This window comes from Octopus sinensis, linkage group LG11 (genome assembly GCF_006345805.1).
Source record: "Octopus sinensis linkage group LG11, ASM634580v1, whole genome shotgun sequence".
NCBI lineage: Eukaryota > Metazoa > Mollusca > Cephalopoda > Octopoda > Octopodidae > Octopus > Octopus sinensis.
Genome location: NC_043007.1, coordinates 59,636,382 through 59,659,183, shown reverse-complemented (window position 1 = coordinate 59,659,183; position 22,802 = coordinate 59,636,382). Strand labels below are relative to the sequence as shown.

At 35.3% G+C, this 22,802-nt stretch overlaps 1 pseudogene; it reads right to left on the bottom strand.

Annotated features, from left to right (window-relative positions):
- Window positions 1-3,423: 3,423 nt before the first annotated feature.
- On the bottom strand, window positions 3,424-3,523 carry LOC115217711 (annotated as a pseudogene).
- Between the last annotated feature and the right edge of the window lie 19,279 nt (window positions 3,524-22,802).

Sequence of the window (22,802 nt, the reverse complement as noted above, 5' to 3'; positions counted from 1 at the left end):
GTCTCAAGAAAAATGACAAATGGTGCATTTAAGTGATGAATCTAAGTCTATGTTATTTGGCCCAGATGGGAAAAGGTACGTTCGTCGAAAAGCAGGTGAAAAATTGTCGCCTAAATGCCTTAAGACTAGTGTTAAATTTGGTGGAGGAAGTGTCATGGTTTGGGAGATGATATCTGGAGATGCTGTGGGCCCTTTGCTGCGATTACATGGAAAGGTAAATGCAGGAGTTTATAACAACTTGTAAAAGATCATGTCTTGCCTGTGCTGAGAAATTTAACTAAGCGACCACCCATATTTATGCAGGACAATGCCCCATGTCACAAGGCTAAGGTGGTCATGAACTTCCTCAAGGCTGAAAAGGTTATTGTTATGGTTTGGCCTGCTACAAAGCCCAGACCTCAATCCTATTGAAAATGTGTGGAATATTCTAGGAGAACGTTTGAAAGCCAGAAATCCTAAAACAACCGAGCAATTATGGAATGCCCTTCAGGAAGAATGGAATAAGATCACCCAGCAAGAAATTGAAAATTTAATTTCCCCATGCAATCGAAAATGTCAAACTTTGATTGAAGCTAAAGGGCTTCACACTAAATATGAAATAATTCCAGCATTCTCTGTCACTTTTTGATTATTTTGTTATTTTTTCAACCGTGTTCTGATCATTTTGGCCACCATGGGTTTTGCAGTAAATCACTAAATCATCCATAACTTTTGTATTATCCACTCAAATTACACCAAAATCTTAGACAATACCAATTAATATTGTATTTATTGTCTGTGAAAATTATAGAATATAAAACAACTTTAATAAAAACTTATACCTACTTTTCTAACGAAAACAATGCCGTTCTGAACATTTTGGCCGCAACTGTAGGTGTTGGCGATGGTGATGATGTCGCTGATGTTGAGGATGACAGTAGTGGTCCTGCTGCTGCTAGTGCTAGCTATGCTTGTGGTGATGGTGATGGTGGTGATGATGGTGTTGAGGTAGTGGTTCTGCTTGTGGATGGCAGTGTTACTGGCGCTTGTTATGAAGGTGGAAGTTTTGGCGCTGATGCTGTTGTTGCTTTTGCTGTTGGTCTGGTATTATTGCTGGTAGTGTTGTTGTTGTTGTTGTTGTTGTTGGTGGTGGTGGTGGTGGTGGTGGGGTGGTGGCGGTGGTGTTAGTGGCGGTGGTGGTGTGTCAGCGTCAACCCTATTCTTCTATTGTGTATAACTCGTTTTATATAACATGTTTTACAACAGACCTCTGTAACCCACAAATATAAACAATGGTAACATTGCTTTGAGAAAGAATGAAAGTACGTTGGCGGTATACTTCATCGAGTTTTCGAATTAATAAATAAACAAACAAATAAGTAAATATAGAAAGAAATAAAGAAATAATTAAAAAAGTAAACAAATAAAATGAGCAGTTTAAGTTTCAATTTCTAATATGGTATTGTATCATGGATGAAGGGGGTCGCGAGAGATTTTGCACCCCTAGTTTGCGTTTCAGTTCAGTCCCTGCTCATGATAGATCAGTATAAAAAATACAGGGTACCATAAGTGCGGGAACAAAATTTGCCTAGGAAGGGGTGCAAACCCAGGTCCAACCCTGAGTGTTCAAAGCGTTTCCATTGCCAAACCACCGCAAAAAAGAAAAAAAATTAGGGGGTGCACTTACATCGCCTGCTCTCTCTGTTCCTGGGTCTATACAGAGCACCCTCGTTAAAACGTACTCCGTTGAGACAACCGGTACTGGTGTGTTTATATCCCCGTAACTTAGCGTTTAGGTACAACAAACCGATAGAATAGGTACCAGTCTTTGAAAACTAAAGTACTAGGGTCGACACATTCGACTAAAACTTCTTCAAGGCGGTGCCCCAGTATGACCGCAGTCTCACGATTGAAACAAGTTAGAAAAGCCAAAAAACTGAAACCTCGATTAATTCTTCAAGCTTACCCGTCCCAGTCCTGCTCTAGCTGTTGAACCTGCAGACGATATTGGAAACCCACTCTGCTACCGCACCAGGCTTTCTCCAGTTACCTTCTACGAGTGAGAGGCAAGAACCAGTGAAGTATCAGATCATAGTTCCAATGACTAAGAATAGCACATTATACCGCTTATGTCATCAGACCCCCCAATAGCTTACTGGTGCTATTTTGCCGATTCCAGCAGTTTGAAATGCAAATCGATCTCACTGAGATTGGAAATTAAAGTGTAAAACAACGTAAATATTGTAGAGCGTTCTATTGATTCTGCCATCTACATAATTACATAATTTCTGACATAGGTGCAACACGACACGTTTTAAGTGAAGAAGAGGGCGGGGCTATAGTTGATTATATTCACTCTGCATATTTGCTCTAGCTTTACCAACAAGGACAACTGTAGTCAGTTTCATTAACCTCAGTATTAATTTTATAAACCCCGGAATAATAAAAGTGTAATGTGAACACAAGGGATAAAGTAATCTAAATAATAACTACCAGATTTTCCGCTCGACGCCCTAACGATTCTATCTTCAAACGAATTATAATGAAAACCATAATATTAAGAGAACCATTCTATTATAATTGCCTGGTTTTACTCAAGACCACCTGCATTGGGATACACACAGCTTTACTGCAGCAGTTAACAAAAAATATACAATGAACAAAACACTTTCACGTGAATTAATTAGCATTGTCCCTCTCTCCACACAAACACTTTTTCTGTCTGAATGACGTCAACGCAAAAAATAAGTTCGATGGTTTGTTGACTTGCTGGTCATTTACAATTTAATGAGTGATAAAAGCTTTCAAACTAAGATTTGCTTTTACTTAGAGTCAGTAATTTATATTCCACTATTCAACATCATCCTGTCTCTGTCCATCTCTCTCTCTCTCTTTACCTGTGTCTCTCTCCCTCTTTTTTATCTATCTATCTATCAATTAATTTATCGATATATCAATCGATCACTTTAGCTTTCACTCAATCTATTCATTTATCAATCTATCTATCTATCTATCTATACACACGCATACACACACACACACACATACACACACACACACATACATATATATATATATATATATCTTTCTATCGCTATTTCCCACCTCTTTGTCTATTTACCTGTCTATATCAATTTAGTTATCGATAGGCGCAGGAGTAACTATGTGGTAAGTAGCTTGTTTACCAACCACATGGTTCTGGGCTCCGCCCCACTGCGCGGCACCTTGGACCCCACAGGGGGCTAAACACAGAGGGGACAAACAAACGGATTAAGTCGATTACATTGACTCCAGTGCGTAACTGGTACTTATTTAATCGAGCCCGAAAGGATGAAAGGCAAAGTCGACCTCGGCGTAATTTGAACTCAGAACGTAACGGCAGGCGAAATACGGCTACGCATTTCGCCCGGCGTGCTAACGTCTCTGCCAGCTCGCCGCCTTAAAAAAAATATGGAGCGCTTCACGAATTTGCGTGTCATCCTTGCGCAGGGTCTATGCTAATCTTCTCTGTATCGTTCCAATTTTAGATGACTGAAATAAGTAAAAGAATAGAAGAATATGCTTGTTATACTTCCCATTATATCTCATTACCTAGTCATTCCATCCATTTGTCTATGTGTTAGCCCATCTTAATATTTACCTAGCACTTTATTTAACAATCTCAGAGGCACTAGAAAGACTATAAACTGACCTAGATTTAGTTCTATCTATCTATCTATCTATCTATCTATCTATCTATCTATCTATCTATCTATCTATCTATCTATCTATCTATCTATCTATCTATCTATCTCCCTACCTACCTACCTACCTACCTACCTACCTACCTACCTATCTATCTATCAATCAATCTATCAATCTATCTATCTATCTATCTATCTATCTATCTATCTATCTATCTATCTATCTATCTATCTATCTATCTATCTATCTGTCTGTCTGTATATATATATATATATATATGTACAAACACAGTATATTATCTGTGTAGGGCGTAGATAAGCCTTCAACTCTATCTGTCTACCTATCCATCTGCCTGTCTGTGTGCGTGTGTGTGTCTATCTGCATCGGAAGCTATTAATGCAGAATTCGGTCAACATATATTATTTCCCTTGTGGTCTAGTAGCAAATTAATGCTCAAAAATTATTCACATCTGTTCGACAGATGTAGTCGTACATTTTAAAAATCTCTTTTGGAGTGGTATTTCGTACGACATTGCCCTTCTTTAATCCACACATTTATGATATTCACACCAGTAAAAGTCTGTCTTTTAATTTACGATGAAAAGAACCAATAAACTAACAAACTGCAACGTTTGAACGCAACCGCTCTGTCACAGCTTTTAGCTATGATTGATGAATCTCGTAAATGTCAAAACTATAAAGATTCTCTTTCATACCTTTCCAAGCTAGAATCTTGTTGTAGCACGTACACACTCTCCTATATGTATGCATTTATTAATGTAAGCACCTATCTATGCTTTTCATTGTAATTCTGATACATGCCTAATGTTCAATTTTTCAAACTCTTATGATGTTTTAAGTTTTTAAAATTGTGTTTATTGGTAATTTTAATGTATGTATGAGAGGGTGTTTGTGCAAATATGGATGTTATTATAAGTATGAAATCATATGTTTTACGATATGTGCGTGTATGCATACATATCTTAGAACGTCTGCTTTCGTGTATATGCACTTATTACGCGGTAAATGTTTTGAATATTTTCACTATTGCATGAAAGGCGCAGGCGTGGCAGGGTAATAAGAAGCTTGTTTCCTAACCACATAGTTCCGGGTTCAATCCTACTGCGTGGTACCTTGGCCAAGTGTCTTCTACTGTAGCCTCTGGCCGACCAGAGCCTTGTGAGTGGATGTGGTAGACGGAATCTGAAAGAAGCCCGTCGTGTATATGTATGTATGTATATATGTATGCATGTATATAAATGTGTGTGTGTGTGTTGTGTGTGTTCGTGCCTGTGTTTATCCCTCACCGCCGCTTGACAACCGATGTTGGTGTGTTTGCGTTCCCGTAACTTAGCGGCTCAGCAAAAGTATCCGATAGAATGTGTATCAGGCTTAACAAAATTAAGTACTGGGCTCGATTTATTCGACTAAAACATCTTTAAGGCGGTGCTCCAGCATGACCGCAGTCTAATAACTGAAACAAGTAAAATTGGTTCGCAACTGAGATCCCTATGCTCACCTCTATATAAAGTTTTGTTGTTAAACTTTATGTGCAATAAATTAGGTATACTTCTACAATATATAAAATGTTTTAATAATTCTTTAATGCAATTCCTAATAGTATTTAATTATAAGAATATAATGATCTTTTAAACATCGACTGGCTAGGAGGGTCCATCTGAGTAAAATAGGAATCAAAGGGGTACACAGGTAAAAAATGGCTGAGAAACACTGCATTAAAGGCTTGTAACTTCTCCATGAACGCTGTCCTAATTGCTAATTTCTATAGTGAAACCCAGCTACTCATGCTTCATGGTCTGATAGTTACATATTCAAAACCTTTGTCTATATGTATTTATATTTATGCATATATTTCTCTGTTTGCATATATATATATATATATATATATATATATTATATAAAAGGGCTTAGTAAAAGAAATTACTTTGCCGCATACTGAACTCATTAGAAATAGCAGCTAAAAAACTTTTTTAAAGCTATTTCTAATACTTAAAGAAAATCTCTCTCATATAACTTTTGTGAGTTGAATTAAGCAAACACTATATATGAGAGAGATTTTCTTTAAGTATTAGAAATAGCTTTAAAAAAGTTTTTTAGCTGCTATTTCTAATGAGTTCAGTATGCGGCAAAGTAATTTCTTTTACTAAGCCCTTTTATATAATGTAATAATTTGAATTCGCCTTGAATGGTCCCTTTGCATACTGAACACTTGGTGAAATTGATTAATAATTAATTATTTTGCCCTCAATTGTTGAAATTATAATTAATCTCCCTCTGATTAATGCTTCGGATTTTACGAAATAAGCATAGTGTTTGATGATTTTAACCCACGCTGGTGGAGAGGGGAGAACAGAGATTCTTCGCTTGCTTATTTGAATTTGTTGGCACTGTTAGTTACGAGCAGATCTTCGAAAGGGTATGTTCTTATTTTCAGTGTTTCCAAATCCAAACCAAGGAATTTCTGAGCTGATGATAGAAGTGTTGTTTTGACTAATCTTGAAACGTACGTTCTCAAATAACCTTAGCATTTGATTTTTCGATGTCCTTACCCCCAAACTTTTGTGAGTTGAATTAAGCAAACACTATATATGAGAGAGATTTTCTTAAGTATTAGAAATAGCTTTAAAAAAGTTTTTTAGCTGCTATTTCTAATGAGTTCAGTATGCGGCAAAGTAATTTCTTTTACTAAGCCCTTTTATATAATGTAATAATTTGAATTCGCCTTGAATGGTCCCTTTGCATACTGAACACTTGTGAAATTGATTAATATTAATTAATTTTGCCCTCAATTGTTGAAATTATAATTAATCTCCCTCTGATTAATGCTTCGGATTTTACCGAAATAAGCATAGTGTTTGATGATTTTAACCCACGCTGGTGGAGAGGGGAGAACAGAGATTCTTCGCTTGCTATTTGAATTTGTTGGCACTGTTAGTTACGAGCAGATCTTCGAAAGGGTATGTTCTTATTTTCAGTGTTTCCAAATCCAAACCAAGGAATTTCTGAGCTGATGATAGAAGTGTTGTTTTGACTAATCTTGAAACGTACGTTCTCAAATAACCATAGCATTGGATTTTTCGATGTCCTTACCCCCAAACTTTTGTGAGTTGAATTAAGCAAACACTATATATGAGAGAGATTTTCTTTAAGTATTAGAAATAGCTTTAAAAAAGTTTTTTAGCTGCTATTTCTAATGAGTTCAGTATGCGGCAAAGTAATTTCTTTTACTAAGCCCTTTTATATAATGTAATAATTTGAATTCGCCTTGAATGGTCCCTTTGCATACTGAACACTTGGTGAAATTGATTAATATTAATTAATTTTGCCCTCAATTGTTGAAATTATAATTAATCTCCCTCTGATTAATGCTTCGGATTTTACCGAAATAAGCATAGTGTTTGATGATTTTAACCCACGCTGGTGGAGAGGGGAGAACAGAGATTCTTCGCTTGCTTATTTGAATTTGTTGGCACTGTTAGTTACGAGCAGATCTTCGAAAGGTATGTTCTTATTTTCAGTGTTTCCAAATCCAAACCAAGGAATTTCTGAGCTGATGATAGAAGTGTTGTTTTGACTAATCTTGAAACGTACGTTCTCAAATAACCATAGCATTGGATTTTTCGATGTCCTTACCCCCAAACTTTTGTGAGTTGAATTAAGCAAACACTATATATGAGAGAGATTTTCTTTAAGTATTAGAAATAGCTTTAAAAAAGTTTTTTAGCTGCTATTTCTAATGAGTTCAGTATGCGGCAAAGTAATTTCTTTTACTAAGCCCTTTTATATAATGTAATAATTTGAATTCGCCTTGAATGGTCCCTTTGCATACTGAACACTTGGTGAAATTGATTAATAATTAATTAATTTTGCCCTCAATTGTTGAAATTATAATTAATCTCCCTCTGATTAATGCTTCGGATTTTACCGAAATAAGCATAGTGTTTGATGATTTTAACCCACGCTGGTGGAGAGGGGAGAACAGAGATTCTTCGCTTGCTTATTTGAATTTGTTGGCACTGTTAGTTACGAGCAGATCTTCGAAAGGGTATGTTCTTATTTTCAGTGTTTCCAAATCCAAACCAAGGAATTTCTGAGCTGATGATAGAAGTGTTGTTTTGACTAATCTTGAAACGTACGTTCTCAAATAACCTTAGCATTTGATTTTTCGATGTCCTTACCCCCAAACTTTTGTGAGTTGAATTAAGCAAACACTATATATGAGAGAGATTTTCTTTAAGTATTAGAAATAGCTTTAAAAAAGTTTTTTAGCTGCTATTTCTAATGAGTTCAGTATGCGGCAAAGTAATTTCTTTTACTAAGCCCTTTTATATAATGTAATAATTTGAATTCGCCTTGAATGGTCCCTTTGCATACTGAACACTTGGTGAAATTGATTAATAATTAATTAATTTTGCCCTCAATTGTTGAAATTATATATATATATATATAATATATATATATATATATATATATATATATATATATATCACAATCAAGGAACGGCCATAATAGGCCATTCACCCACTAGAAATAACAGCCAAAAAGCTTCAACCGCAAAATAACATTAATTCTGTAAACCAGGAGAAAATTAAAAAAACATTTACCCTGAAATTCCTTATACGATGCACCGTTTCGTCTACTGTTTAATGGTAAACTAACCTGATTAAATTAAATCAAGCCAATCTACCATAGGCCCTTAGATTCATCAGTAAGAATAGCCAAATCGGAACAGATATTTTTCACGAGGCATTCACGTCCATGCCTCGCCAATATCTGACCTAAAATTTTCAAATCGTCGCACTCGCGCCAAATTTATCGGCAGCAAATAAATATAAGCCGCCGATTCCATTACGGAACTAACCAGAAAATTCATAATTAATCAATATAGGGAGGCAAAAAATTTTGTAGAATTCTTTTGCCTCCAGCGGCCTAGTGGGAAAAAATTAATAGTCATAAACCATTTTTAAGTTCAACATCACAATCAAGGAACGGCCATAATAGGCCATTCACCCACTAGAAATAACAGCCAAAAAGCTTCAACCGCAAAATAACATTATTCTGTAAACCAGGAGAAAATTAAAAAAACATTTACCCTGAAATTCCTTATACGATGCACCGTTTCGTCTACTGTTTAATGGTAAACTAACCTGATTAAATTAAATCAAGCCAATCTACCATAGGCCCTTAGATTCATCAGTAAGGAATAGCCAAATCGGAACAGATATTTTTCACGAGGCATTCACGTCCATGCCTCGCCAATATCTGACCTAAAATTTTCAAATCGTCGCACTCGCGCCAAATTTATCGGCAGCAAATAATATAAGCCGCCGATTCCATTACGGAACTAACCAGAAAATTCATAATTAATCAATATAGGGAGGCAAAAAATTTTGTAGAATTCTTTTGCCTCCAGCGGCCTAGTGGGAAAAAATTAAATAGTCATAAACCATTTTTAAGTTCAACATCACAATCAAGGAACGGCCATAATAGGCCATTCACCCACTAGAAATAACAGCCAAAAAGCTTCAACCGCAAAATAACATTCATTCTGTAAACCAGGAGAAAATTAAAAAAACATTTACCCTGAAATTCCTTATACGATGCACCGTTTCGTCTACTGTTTAATGGTAAACTAACCTGATTAAATTAAATCAAGCCAATCTACCATAGGCCCTTAGATTCATCAGTAAGGAATAGCCAAATCGGAACAGATATTTTTCACGAGGCATTCACGTCCATGCCTCGCCAATATCTGACCTAAAATTTTCAAATCGTCGCACTCGCGCCAAATTTATCGGCAGCAAATAAATATAAGCCGCCGATTCCATTACGGAACTAACCAGAAAATTCATAATTAATCAATATAGGGAGGCAAAAAATTTTGTAGAATTCTTATATTTATTTGCTGCCGATAAATTTGGCGCGAGTGCGACGATTTGAAAATTTTAGGTCAGATATTGGCGAGGCATGGACGTGAATACCTCGTGAAAAATATCTGTTCCGATTTGGCTATTCCTTACTGATGATCTAAGGGCCTATGGTAGATTGGCTTGATTTAATTTAATCAGGTTAGTTTACCATTAAACAGTAGACGAAACGTGCATCGTATAAGGAATTTCAGGGTAATGTTTTTTTAATTTTCTCCTGGTTTACAGAATGAATGTTATTTTGCGGTTGAAGCTTTTTGGCTGTTATTTCTAGTGGGTGAATGGCCTATTATGGCCGTTCCTTGATTGTGATGTTGAACTTAAAAATGGTTTATGACTATTTAATTTTTTCCCACTAGGCCGCTGGAGGCAAAAGAATTCTACAAAATTTTTTTGCCTCCCTATATTGATTAATTATGAATTTTCTGGTTAGTTCCGTAATGGAATCGGCGGCTTATATTTATTTGCTGCCGATAATTTGGCGCGAGTGCGACGATTTGAAAATTTTAGGTCAGATATTGGCGAGGCATGGACGTGAATGCCTCGTGAAAAATATCTGTTCCGATTTGGCTATTCCTTACTGATGAATCTAAGGGCCTATGGTAGATTGGCTTGATTTAATTTAATCAGGTTAGTTTACCATTAAACAGTAGACGAAACGGTGCATCGTATAAGGAATTTCAGGGTAAATGTTTTTTTAATTTTCTCCTGGTTTACAGAATTAATGTTATTTTGCGGTTGAAGCTTTTTGGCTGTTATTTCTAGTGGGTGAATGGCCTATTATGGCCGTTCCTTGATTGTGATGTTGAACTTAAAAATGGTTTATGACTATTTAATTTTTTCCCACTAGGCCGCTGGAGGCAAAAGAATTCTACAAAATTTTTTTGCCTCCCTATATTGATTAATTATGAATTTTCTGGTTAGTTCCGTAATGGAATCGGCGGCTTATATTTATTTGCTGCCGATAAATTGGCGCGAGTGCGACGATTTGAAAATTTTAGGTCAGATATTGGCGAGGCATGGACGTGAATGCCTCGTGAAAAATATCTGTTCCGATTTGGCTATTCCTTACTGATGAATCTAAGGGCCTATGGTAGATTGGCTTGATTTAATTTAATCAGGTTAGTTTACCATTAAACAGTAGACGAAACGGTGCATCGTATAAGGAATTTCAGGGTAAATGTTTTTTTAATTTTCTCCTGGTTTACAGAATTAATGTTATTTTGCGGTTGAAGCTTTTTGGCTGTTATTTCTAGTGGGTGAATGGCCTATTATGGCCGTTCCTTGATTGTGATGTTGAACTTAAAAATGGTTTATGACTATTTAATTTTTTCCCACTAGGCCGCTGGAGGCAAAAGAATTCTACAAAATTTTTTTGCCTCCCTATATTGATTAATTATGAATTTTCTGGTTAGTTCCGTAATGGAATCGGCGGCTTATATTTATTTGCTGCCGATAAATTTGGCGCGAGTGCGACGATTTGAAAATTTTAGGTCAGATATTGGCGAGGCATGGACGTGAATGCCTCGTGAAAAATATCTGTTCCGATTTGGCTATTCCTTACTGATGAATCTAAGGGCCTATGGTAGATTGGCTTGATTTAATTTAATCAGGTTAGTTTACCATTAAACAGTAGACGAAACGGTGCATCGTATAAGGAATTTCAGGGTAAATGTTTTTTTAATTTTCTCCTGGTTTACAGAATTAATGTTATTTTGCGGTTGAAGCTTTTTGGCTGTTATTTCTAGTGGGTGAATGGCCTATTATGGCCGTTCCTTGATTGTGATGTTGAACTTAAAAATGGTTTATGACTATTTAATTTTTTCCCACTAGGCCGCTGGAGGCAAAAGAATTCTACAAAATTTTTTTGCCTCCCTATATTGATTAATTATGAATTTTCTGGTTAGTTCCGTAATGGAATCGGCGGCTTATATTTATTTGCTGCCGATAAATTTGGCGCGAGTGCGACGATTTGAAAATTTTAGGTCAGATATTGGCGAGGCATGGACGTGAATGCCTCGTGAAAAATATCTGTTCCGATTTGGCTATTCCTTACTGATGAATCTAAGGGCCTATGGTAGATTGGCTTGATTTAATTTAATCAGGTTAGTTTACCATTAAACAGTAGACGAAACGGTGCATCGTATAAGGAATTTCAGGGTAAATGTTTTTTTATTTTCTCTCTGTTTACAGAATTAATGTTATTTTGCGGTTGAAGCTTTTTGGCTGTTATTTCTAGTGGGTGAATGGCCTATTATGGCCGTTCCTTGATTGTGATGTTGAACTTAAAAATGGTTTATGACTATTTAATTTTTTCCCACTAGGCCGCTGGAGGCAAAAGAATTCTACAAAATTTTTTTGCCTCCCTATATTGATTAATTATATATTATATATATATATATGTATGTATGTATGTATGTATGTATGTATGTATGTATGTATGTATGTATGTGTGTGTGTGTGTGTGTGAGTGTGTGTGTGTACATACACATATCTATTCGTTTCTACTCAAAATTAATCCTAGTGGGATTCGAACTCAGAAAGTAAAGAGCCAGAGGAAATGCTTCTAAGCATTTTGACCTGCCCTCTCACGATTCTGTCACCTTGCTGCCTATATATACACATTTATTCTTCAATTCTTCTAGTGAAAGTGCGTGACTTAGTGTTTGGGGTATTCGGCCTACGATCGTAAAGTCATGAGTTCGATACCCAGCGTTGATCCAGTCTACTCAGCTAGCAGAAGGGAGTAGTACTTGTATTTCAAAGAGCCAGCCTCGTCACATCCTGTGTCACACTGAATCTCCCTGAGAACTACGTTAAGGGTACGCTTGACTGTGGACTACTCAGCCACTTACCCGTTAATTTCACGGAATCTAGCTGTTCCGTTGATCACATCAACTGGAACCCTCGTCGTTGTAACCGAGTGCTAGGTTTTTTTTCTTCAATTGTTTTGTTTCAGTCATAAGATTGCAACCACGCTGGTTCACTGATTTAAGTGGTTCAGTCAATCAAACTGACCCCAATCTTTGTTTTTAAGTCTCGTTGTAATTGTGTCGGTGAAATGAATGGAAATATATTTCATACAAATAAGATTTGATATATCCTAAAATCTGCTCATTTAATTCCAAACATTCTTTAACTATATAACTTCAACTAGTCTTCCTAAATAATTCCCATAAATAATTCTCTATGCATGTTAATGAAGTCAATAGATTGACTATATTTGTCCATCTTAACAATCTGTTGAATGTATTTGACAATTTTGACAATCAAATTACTATTTTTTCCAGTCTTGACCACCCTTCAACTCATTTGGTCAATTGAGCAATCCATTAACTGTTTTTGGATTATTCTTAATTCTTTAACTATACATATCTATCTAAACCAGTATTTCTCAACCATTCTTGCCTATATTACTTAACTGGACCCTCATAGCCATCCGATGTTTAAAACGTCCTATTATATTTTTATAATTGAATTTTAGGGATTGTTTAACAATTGTTAAAATATTTTGTATATCGTAGAAGTGTAATCAATTTATTATACGTACATTTTAACAAAATTTTATATGGACCACCAAAGGCCATGTAGACCCCGGTTGAGAACCACTAATCTAAACAATCGATTAATTACTTTTTCTAATTCGTAATCCATTTTCATTTGCTTCTTTTTAATTTTAGATTAATTTCTATTTATATAGATACATCACCAAAGATCGTAATATTGACAATACTAACCGTTTAAACCATTAAACTCTTACGCTTCTGATTATTCGAAGGAGCTTTTGTTTGAATCTCATATTTTTTAATTGATATTCATTTGTACCGAAAAATTGTCGAAGACTTTGCCTTTGGATTGTTGTGCAATTTTCCTGACAATATTGGTTTCAAATTTTGACACAAGGCCAACAATTTCGGGGTAGGAGTAAATCAGTTTTGGATCATTCTTAATCCTTTAATTATATTTATTGATCTAAACCAGCACTCAACTGATACTTATTTTATCGACCTCGAAAGGGTGACATGTAAAGTATAATATGAAATCCACACTTGACATCGATACCACTATAGAAACTATCAAGCAAAAGGTATCTGCTAAAGCTTCCCGCATAGCATGATATGAAGAGCGCGCAAGGTTATTCAACGACAACAACATGTTTAAAGATAAACCAAAAACTATTTACAGGAAGATAGGTAAAATATCATTTACTGTAAAATCGCTCCCATCAAAAGAAAATGTGCAAGAATTTTGGATTAAAGCTTGGGCAAAAGAAAAACCGTACAATAGATTGATCGAATATCTACTGATTCAGCGTCCTTAGAAGAGCAAAAGTGAGAGGGTATCAAGGTAGAGGAGGTAAGATCTGCTCTCAGAAGATCAAACAAATGGAAGTCTCCAGGAAAGGATAGTGGAAAATTCCAGGAGGTGGTGGCTGTGGACTCTTACAACTTGAATTGACACTGAAGATTGCAACAATTGGACTAAACATTTATCTGAAGAATTCAGATGACTGGATGCTAAAACTTGCCTTAAAGCACGAAAGCAAGAAAACCTCATACTCATCAACAAAACAGACAAGGAAATATCTAAGTGAATTCCAAATACAGCAAATCCCAGAATCAGATGCACTGGAAACAAGCACAGATGAAGCAATGCATATGAAAACCCTTGCTAAAACTGCTACCTTAGATATTCTCACCGATAGATGGCACGAAAAACCTCTCAATGGCAAATACCCAAAGATAATTAATAATGCTGATATTGACAAAGCCCTTACTCATCAATGGTTAGTGTCTTCTGGCATAAAATCAGAGACAGAATGGTTTATCATAGCAGCCCCGGACCAATGGCTACTTACAGAAAGCTACCAGGTTGACACTCGACGTGGGGAGGAGAGGGAAAGAAGCAGAGGAGGATGAGAGGGAGCAGGAGGGGGGAGGAGGGAGAGAAGAAGAAAAGGAGTAGGTAGAGGAGGGGAGAAGAAGAAGAAGAAGAAGAAGGAGGAGGAGGAGGAGGAGGAGGAGGAGGAGGAGAAGAAGAGGAGAGGAGGCGTAGAAGAAGAAAAAAGGAGGAGGAGAAGGGGATCCTTATACTTATCTTAATTTTTAAAATCTTGAAACCTTTTTCTTCACTCTATTGCTTCAATACCATCCATTAGACGACGTCGACAACAACGACGACGAAAAACGATGATGATGATGATGATGATGATGACGACGATGGTGATGATCGTGGCGGCAGTTATCTTTATTACTTTCGGACTTTATTTATAGTATTTACAATATATGGTTCCTTATTAACTCCATTGTTTGATGGTGATGATAAAGCTGAAAACTACGCACTCACCTGACTCTCTGCTAGTGTTCTGTCAATAATTTAATTACTGATTTTATTACTTTCTTTCATTTATCTCATTTTATCACTTACATCTATATACTTATTTATTTAACTGATTATTTAGTTTATTTACTTCATCTACATTCCTTTCAATCTAACTCTCCTCTCGTCTTTTTATTTTCTCCATAACTGTCTCAATTCAATGACCTCGAAAATGTATTTGCAGTGTACAAACACACACGCACAGCACACACACACATACATGTATGTACAGATAGATAGATAGATAGATAGATAGATAGATAGATAGATAGATAGATAGATAGATAGATAGATAGATAGATAGATAGATAGATAGATAGATAGATAGATAGATAGATAGATAGATAGATATAACATATATACATACTTATATATACATATACATATGTTCCCTGTGTAAGTTTGATGTTTTAACGTAAATATCTATATATTTATACTTCAATATTCATCGTCTGAGCATCTTCCATCTTTGCTTTCTTTCTGTTTGCATGTATACATACAATACAGTATAGCTCAACAAACACATATATAAAGAAAAAATATTTCTTTACATCATAGAAAAAAACAAAAGTGTGCATGCGTATACATACAAACAAATCAAAGTTCGGACGGTGATTGATATTTATTAGCAGGTTTGCAAATAATTTAAGATTTAAAGCTCAATACGATTGGCTCAATACGATTGAATTAAAGCTCAATACGATTGAATTTCAATTGTCTTAGTTACGGTTGGTTGGTTAAGATACACTTGCATACATACACATGTATATGTGCGCATACACATGCACACATAGATAAACCTAAGCACAGAAAATACAAACTTACATACAAACATGCGTACATACATAACTACACACGTGTATATCCATATATACATACATATAAACAAATACATATACCCCAAAACAACCACGCACACATATATGTATATATATATACATACACATACATACTGATGACTAAAATAATATTAAGAATCATTAAAATTAAGATAATACTAATTGTTTATACATCGAAAAGGATTGGAGGGGTAATTCGTAATGTACAAAAAAGAAGGGCCTAAAAGGGTAGAAAACGTAAGGATTAATATTAGGCAAAGGTTGGAAAATATTAAGATAAAGTTTACAAGAGGGATATAAACTCACCACACACATTTACAATAACTAGGGTAACGAAAAAGTACGTTATTTGCGGAAGATACATAATTAAAAATTACACCGAATATACCGTAAAAAACCAAAACACTACGAAACCGTCCAGATATCAACACCTACAGGTATGAGCTTGCTCAAACCACAGTTCTGTATAAACCCTATCCTAGCAAACCACACATCCATATACAAAACAAATATAAGGCTACCAATTAATAAAAAACCGGAGTCATTTACCACCACAACCCATCAAAAGTTACGTAATTTATATCTTATCGGTGTATACATGCTTATTTTTATTTTTAGTATACACCGACATTTGTACAAAGACTCATACATATGTACTTTTATACCCAAATACCTACACATAAATATACATATAAGTAACAGATATACACCTATAAACCTAAATTTAATATATATATATACAGGTATACATAGACTCAAGTACCTAAATGTACCCTAAAAGAATAGGCATACGTATATATCCTCCTACATACAAATATACTCCATAAGAAAATATGAATACACATCCATATGTACACGCACATACACAACATCAATAAATATATATAGGTATGGGAAAACTGCACCAATATATATATACACATATATATATACATACATATATACACCTGCATACACATATATACATATATACACACACATACGCAAATTCCCCCCATAAAAACATGAATATACATATAAACGTACGCAGACATACATACAGATAGAATTACAGGTATACATAAATAACCATATATATACAGGTATGGAGAACTACACCAAATTATATCCGCAAACATATATATACACATACATACACACACACACACACACACACACACACACATATATATATATATATATATTATATATATATATATATATATATACATATACATATACACACATATCCACCAGTGAACATATATATATATATATACATATACATATATATATACACATATATATATATATATATATATAAACATACACATGAACATATGTAGACATACCTACATGCACATTCGGAAGTACATATATACATGCCTGCCCACAGCTTTGTATATACATACATTCATGCATACACAAACATAAATGAACATATATACATATACATATATATGTTAAAATAAATTATGAATTATAAATTATAAATTAATAAGTACCAGTAAATAAAAAAAATTAAAAAATAAAAAATAAAAATAAAAAAATTACAAAAATAAGTACCAATAAGTACAAATATACATATATACATAGAGAACTTAATATTTAAGGCTACCAATCAAATGCATGGGAAGACCCACAAGGAAGATAGATATACATATACAATTACATATATCCCCGTAAGTATACTCATGCATATATAGACAAACACATACACCAACATATATACATATACATATATATATACACATACATATATACATATACATACACATACACAAACATATATGTAAATATATATACACATACTTATCCAAATGTAAACACCATGTACTTAATATAGACAAACTAGGTACAGATCAATATATCAAAGTCCCAAACCAACAGCATATGATATGGTGTATGTATATGTTCGATACCAATGAAAAATTCCATGTAGATCAAAAAAACATGTATATATCAAAATATACTTACATATTTCAATATATTTTCAAAACCAAAACAAAACCAATCAATACAGAACACATATATGGAAATATAAAATTATAAATTATAATGCCTATGATAGTAATCCTATATAAAAATGTTAAAAAATTACTGATTAAAAACCTGGTGCTTTTTAAATCTAGAGAAAGTATACGCTAGTCTGTGAAGGCAAGATTATTTAGCTCATTAAGATTATTAATAATGGGTAAACTAGTTTTGATAATAAAGAAGATTTCATTGATGCATAAAGAGCATTTAATTTCTATTATTATATACTGGTGCCGAAGTGAGTATTTTCCAATTTAAATCAAAATCTATATTCTTGCTCTTAAGTTCCCAAATATAAGTACTTAACCCCGTAGAATTCATCCTATTTTTATTTTTAAAAGTGTATCTATGATAGTTCAGTCGTTGTTTCATACTATTTTTAGTCGCACCAATATACACCCTACTATCATGTTGTGTATTCACAATGCATTGATAAACCATCTCTTTCCTCAGGCATTCATTATTGAATACACATTTGTCTTTGATTCTGCAATTGCAGCTGCTATCTGATTATTAGTAATATTCAAATCATTAGGACTACTACTACGAATAGCAATATCATCAACAAAATTATTATTAATAATAATAATAATAATAATAATAATAATAATAATATTAATAGCCTTTTATAACTTAATACAATGAACTCTGGACTTTGTATATGTACACTTTCATGTGGATGTGTGTATGTATGTATATTCTAATATATCGATTTGACTAACTGTAACCTTATATGTATGTATACTATTATGTATATACTTATATATATGTAGGTGCATGTGTATATGCACTTACATGCATGTGTATATGCACTTACATGCATGTGTATATTATGTATATGTACTTATTCTTGTATATGTGTACTTTCTCAAATTTTCATATTTGAATTGTACTTTATAATCTCTGAAGAGGCCTTGGGATATATATGTAAGTTTCTCATTTATAACCACATATTACCTTAACACACCTGGCTAATATGAGCATAATGAGATACTCTCATCTACATGGCTGAAACAGCTGTAAGATCTAGTTTATATTTATATTTATTTATATTTATTTATACGTATTGTACTTATGGTATCATATTACTCATTGATTTGTACTGTTTTGTTCTGTATTATTGTATTTGATATGGATGTTTCTATGTAGTTGGTTAATAAATTATGTGAATGGGTATTATCTGGTAGTTGATGATTGATTAAAGTATTTTCCTCCATTTTCTTATTTTGTATATATATATATATATATATATATATGTTTGTATGTATAATGTAGGAGAAACAGTAAGAACGAAGAGCTACGAAGCATTCTCGTCTGGCAACAGACGCTATGAAAAACCATTAAATAAAAGGGAAGTTACTCTAATAGGTAGAAAAAGAAAAAAAGATTTAAAAAATACACGCAAACATTATTCTCACAATACATAGACATAATATCTACTGCGTTCATTACGTCTACATACGTACACACTCCCAAAATATGTATATATACATGCACATACACACATATCCACACACACGCACACGTATACATACATATATATATATATATGCACGCAACTTCATCCTCATATACACTTAAGTGCCTGCATGCGTACATATATATTTAGACATTTATACATATAAATATACGTATATATATATATATATATTATATATATATATATATATATATATATATATATATATATATATATAAACATGAATTATGTATCCTCTGACCAAGTGGCAAACCAAAGAGGCAACTCTTTTTTACTGACTTACCTAGAAAATATAAAGGCCGACCTAAGTCAGGAAATCCAACGAGCTATCAGCAACGATTTATGCAAATCACAAGGACCACACACCCACTACCAACAAGAAAATCATACACACACAGCTCCATACAAGGACTACCCACGTTGTTACCACTGAACGGCATAAAACATAACTTAGAACAATGCAAATATCAAACTTTCTTTACCTCGGCATTCCTGTTAAATGTACGTGGCATCAACCCATCAATTATTGCCCAAAAATGGAAGATCCCATATATAGAGAGTTGGCTTGCCGAAACGGCACATTGCTTCCCTTTCTTTATCCTTACTGAGACTCACCTGAACAACACCCATATGGATGCCGAGGTGAAAATAAAAGATTTCGCCATTGTTCGTGCGGATCGCACAGACTGAAATAAGGGAGGGACAGCCATCTTTATCCATGACTTCTTTTCACTTGATGCCAAGGACATATTCTCCAATGGCTATTGTGAATCTGTATCACTATTCAGCAAGGCCAAGGACATAATCATTGTTGGTCTTTACAGGCCTCCCCAAGCACCTCTAAAGTGCTTTGAAGAGTGCCTTAGCAAAGTCAGGTCCTTCCTTCGGAAGTACAACTCCGGAAACATACTAGTGATGGGTGATTTTAACCTCCCTCATGTGAACTGGCCCACAAATACTCTGAAGTTAGGCAAATGCTCTACATCAGATAGAGCAGCAGTAGAATTGCTCTTTAATCTAATGGATGAATTCTTCCTGACTCAGCTAGTGCTCGAACCAACGAGACAGAATAAAACGATCTTGGATCTGGTATTGACCAATCACTCTAGCTTCGCTCACAGTATTTCAGTTGAAAAAACTCTCGTCTAAGACCACGACATGGTACTCTGCAATTTTAATTCCCGACATATAAAAACCAAACCAGCCAATCCCACTCCATGGCACTCATTTGACAACATAAACTTCCACAAAGCGGACTGGGGAGCAATCAGAAAGGATCTGTCTTTCATCGACTGGTCTTTTACTCTCAATTCCACCCATATTGAGACCGCATGGCAGCACTTTGAGAACATTGTCACCTATACATGCTCTAAACACGCTCCCACGAAATCTACTAACACAAACAGAAACCGGCTCCCTAAAAAGAAATAAACACTCATCAGGCGCATCAAAAGACTCAATATAAAAATCAACCAATTAAAATATTCCCACATACAACATCCACATTCAACAACAATGAAAAGGCTAGAGCTGGAAAAACTTCATCTGCAGACCGACATGAAAACCTCCATTGAAAATCAAAGAGCTGTGGAGGAACAGTGGGTAATCAAAAACATCAAACAGAACCCAAAAGTGTTCTATTCTTATGCAAATAAGCATATAACCAATGTCTCACCCACTGAGCCATTGATTGATGATAACGGCATTCCCCAACACGATGCTAAAGAAATGGCAGGAATACTGCAGAAACAATACTGCTCTGTCTTTAATTTTCCCACTGATATTGACGTAAGAGAAGCGAACGAAGCTGATTCCTAACGTAAAATCTCAGACATAGCCTTCACTGCCACTGACATCATAGCAGCAATAAATGAGGTCAAATACTATTCTGCTGTAGGCCCTGATAGATTCCCCGCTAGTCGCCTGAAGGAATGTAGACACCAACTTGCAGTCCCTCTGACCAACCTCAGGAGAAATTCGTTAGACTCAGGTTATATACCGAAACAGCTTCTATCCCAGTCAGTCATCCCGGTTTTCAAACAGGGAAACAGATCCCTCGCAGTCAACTATCGCCCAATCTCACTCACCTCCCACATCATTAAAGTGTTTGAAAGAGTGTTAAGATCAAGGATAGCTGACTTCCTGGAGACCCACAAACTCCTAAATGCAAATCAGGATGGCTTTCGCTGTGGCAGAGACTGTCTAACACATCTCTTACACCACATTGAAGATATACTCAAAGCCTTGGGAACAGGTTCGAACTTTGATGTCATATATCTTGACTTCAGTAAAGCGTTCGACAGGGTAGACCATAATATCCTACTCTCAAAATTGGCAAATGTTGGAATCCGTGGCAAACTTCTACACTGGATTAAGTATTTCCTGGCGAATAGAACACAGCATGTTGTAGTTGATGGAGTCCACTCAAGCCCAGCAAAAGTCACCAGCGGTGTCCCCCAGGGGACTGTCTTGGGCCCGCTACTCTTTATAATTTACATAAACGACCTTTTCAGTATCGTACATTACTGCAAAGTGAAAATATTTGCTGATGACACTAAGTTCCAGCAAATCGTCAATGAAGAAGCAGACCGAACTCAACTCTAGTCTGATCTATATGCTGTGAGTCAATGGGCAGACAGAAACAAAATGCAACTGAACGAGGCAAAATTTGAGCTGATGCATTTTGGAAGAAATACCTCACTAAAACAGCCATACTCTCTTCCTTCAGGGGAACCGCTCACAGCCTCTAACAATATAAGAGACCTGGGTGTAATTGTTGATGACGATCTCAGTTGGAGTGCACACATCAACAATAAGGTCGATATAGCTCGTAGGATGAGTTCCTGGATCTTAAGAACTTTCTGGTTCAGAGAACAAGGTGTCATCATACCACTTTTCTCCTCATTTGTACGGCCACACCTCGAATACTGCTGCCCACTGTGGTGTCCCCATACAAGACAAAACATCTCGAGGATTGAATCACTCCAGAGGGCACTCACTAAACGAATTGAAGGCGATTATTGGGACCGCCTTAAAGCCTTGAAACTCTACTCTCTCCAGCGTCGCCGTGAGCGGTACATCATTTGTACGATGTGGAGAATATACCGCCAACTTTGCCCAAACGACCTGAACATTAGCTTCAAGGTTCATCATCCAAGACTGGGACCACGGGCCATACGTCCCCTGCCCAATTCAAGATCACAGCATACATGTACACTGCAACATAATTTCTTTTCCTCAACAGGCTCTGCCCTATTTAACATTGTCCCGAAAGAGATCAAAGAGGAAAAGGATCCCATCAACTTTAAACGGAGTCTGGATAGATTCCTTCAAGGAATACCAGATAAGCCACCCATAATTGGATACAACTCACCCAACAAAAACTCACTACTTGAATGGACCATAAACAAAACTTGGCTTAGACAGGATTCAGATAATCCTATTAAGTTAGACATGGCCTGGACCAATCTTTGGTCG